We start from the raw sequence: 2,469 nt of genomic DNA, 5'->3' as shown, positions 1-2,469 counted from the left end.
GAATTCCAAAAATACAGATTCAACGTTAGGGCAAGAGAAAGATAGATCAAGGCGACGGTGATATGAATGGTTATCTTGTACAAGAATTGCTGAACCACCATACCGAACATCCTTACGGACACATACTTCCATTGCGTACCCGGGTATACCAAACAGTTTGCTATCAGCGTTTGTCAACCATATTTCTGAGAGGAAAATGATAGTGAAAGGGTTATTTAGATTAGAAAAGAAATCTATCATGTTATCATAGTTCTTTGAGAGGCTACGTATGTTAAAGTGTATCAGGGATTTATGGGTGAGCCTGCTGTTATTTAGTGAACGTTTTAGTTCTTCTGAAGAAAAATACATTGTCCGGGATATTTATTTGATTAGATATGAAAGCAGAAGGCTTGGGCAGCTACGAGGCGATTAGCGAGAGGTCGCGTGTGCAAGAGATGACGTACACGCGGCTTCCCTCTGTCTTTCGTGCTTTGATGCGGCAGTTGTCCGTCCATAGAGATTTCCAGTTGTGCTGCTTTTTCAGTTCGAGGGCTTGAGCAAACAGTCGTTTGCTGTCTTGTGTTAAGTGGTCGTTAATAAAGACCTTTGCCTCTGCAGACGGAGGGAAGCCGAGAGTAGTAGTGTTTAGTCGTGCTTTCCGGGCCTTGCTTACGAAATCAGCCTTCTTGGTGCGGGAACAGAAGCGTGCAATTATGTGTTTATCCTTCTTCGCAGGGACGCGGTGAACAATGTCTATGTCAGATGGTGCCACAGGGCAGCCAATCTCGTCGCCGATTTTTTGGAGAACAGCGACACAATTCTGGCCCTGTGTGGACGGCACACCCCTGATCTCGACATTGTTTGTACGAGAATACTGCTCGAGGTCCGATACCCTTCTAGCCAGCTTTTCGTTTTCTTTTGCGAGTGTTTTGTTCTCTGCATTGACAGCATCACATTTCGCCCTTGATTCTTCGTACAGCTGGTTCATCATGCGCAAACTTTCGCGCATTTCTGCGATTTCTTTCCGAAGGGCGTCAACATCGCGAGCAAGTTCTGCATTACTGGGCATAGCTAAGAAACCACAGGAGTAGCCTTGGCAGCAGCAGGCGTGACAAAAGTTAAGAACAGAAGTGGCAAATGCCGTATAAAAGCGAAGACTAACCTGCGCAACCAAAAATTATTGCTTAGCGGTGTGTCCTTGTTGCCACGACTGCTGCTGCCAAGTGAAGCGCGGGACCAGGCGGATCCTTTTTTGTAGTGCTGGTGGCGCCACGGAGCGGTCCAGTTCAGTGGTAGCGCTGCCAGATGTCACCAGGTGCCCACGGTGATATCGACTGGCGAGGATGGTGGGCGTGAAGTCCACGTGCCAAGATGTCGTATGCTTGTCACCACAACGGCGGTGGAAATCAGCGCTTGCCGATTGCTGGGCTCCAATCTGCGCAACCAAAAATTATTGCTTAGCGGTGTGTCCTTGTTGCCACGACTGCTGCTGCCAAGTCGGCAGCAGCAGTCGCTTGCCTCAGCTGCCTCCGTTGCCTCCGCGTTTACAATTCAAGCGATGGCAAGCGCGTGACACCAGGGCGGCGCTGCAAACCTCCATTTCGAAGCATATCGTAGCCGGTGGCTTTGTGCACGACACGAAGCTTTGGCCACAGCTTTAGAGGACATGTAAGTGCTTTCAGAGCTCATTACGCCTTGTCCAAACGGCGCGAGCAGCGTATACGGTGCTTGTACTAAAAGCGGGGCTAGAAATGTTTTCCAAGCTTTCCAAACTTTCCGCTTATGAATTAAATCGGGATCAGTGTGCTCTTCTTCCTATATATTGCTAACATTTTGAAGCAGCGGCTTGTCATGTTTCCGACTCAGTAAAGTTCTTGGGTGCAGCCACTATCTGATTGTTTATGTTCAGGCTAATCGCTCGCGGGTGTGCTCTGCAGCGATAGATTTGTTGTTCTTGCTGCGCACAAAGCTTGGAATGTAAATGTTCTGTACTTTGCGGTAGCTTGAAGCAAAGACGTATTATTGCTAGTCCGATCGCTTACTCTGTGGACCGTCACGAAACGTTCAGCTTCAAACATTCGCGTCTTGTCGGTGTAGTCGGTGTCACTCATGCTTCGGCACATTGATTCAAGTGCGCGCCCATTCACTTATTACTGATACGTCGGCGATAGGGTGGGCGTAAGTTTGTGTGCGGATAGGCGCGTGGATGTGTGTAGATAACGTGCGAGAAGCTTACTATGCTAGTAAGTGTCACTACTTCCTTTTGTAACGAGCGGTACTCCCTCTTACGTGCCGACGGTCCGGAGTTGAAGCCCTTTCTTTGGAGGCTGGCGGATTGGACTGGACAAATTTTATTTGCGTCTTGCAGGACGCGCTTAGAGCGTAGCGGGCGTCTCCCACGTAGGGACCAACAGGGAATACCTGGCGGCCGCTTCGTGGGCCTGCTGGACGACCCATTGCTGGTCGGCGAGAAGCGAGCTTCTCAGGGAC

Source organism: Dermacentor silvarum, chromosome 10 (genome assembly GCF_013339745.2).
Source record: "Dermacentor silvarum isolate Dsil-2018 chromosome 10, BIME_Dsil_1.4, whole genome shotgun sequence".
NCBI lineage: Eukaryota > Metazoa > Arthropoda > Arachnida > Ixodida > Ixodidae > Dermacentor > Dermacentor silvarum.
The sequence above is the reverse complement of the archived record's forward strand: the minus strand, read 5'-3'. Positions refer to the sequence as shown.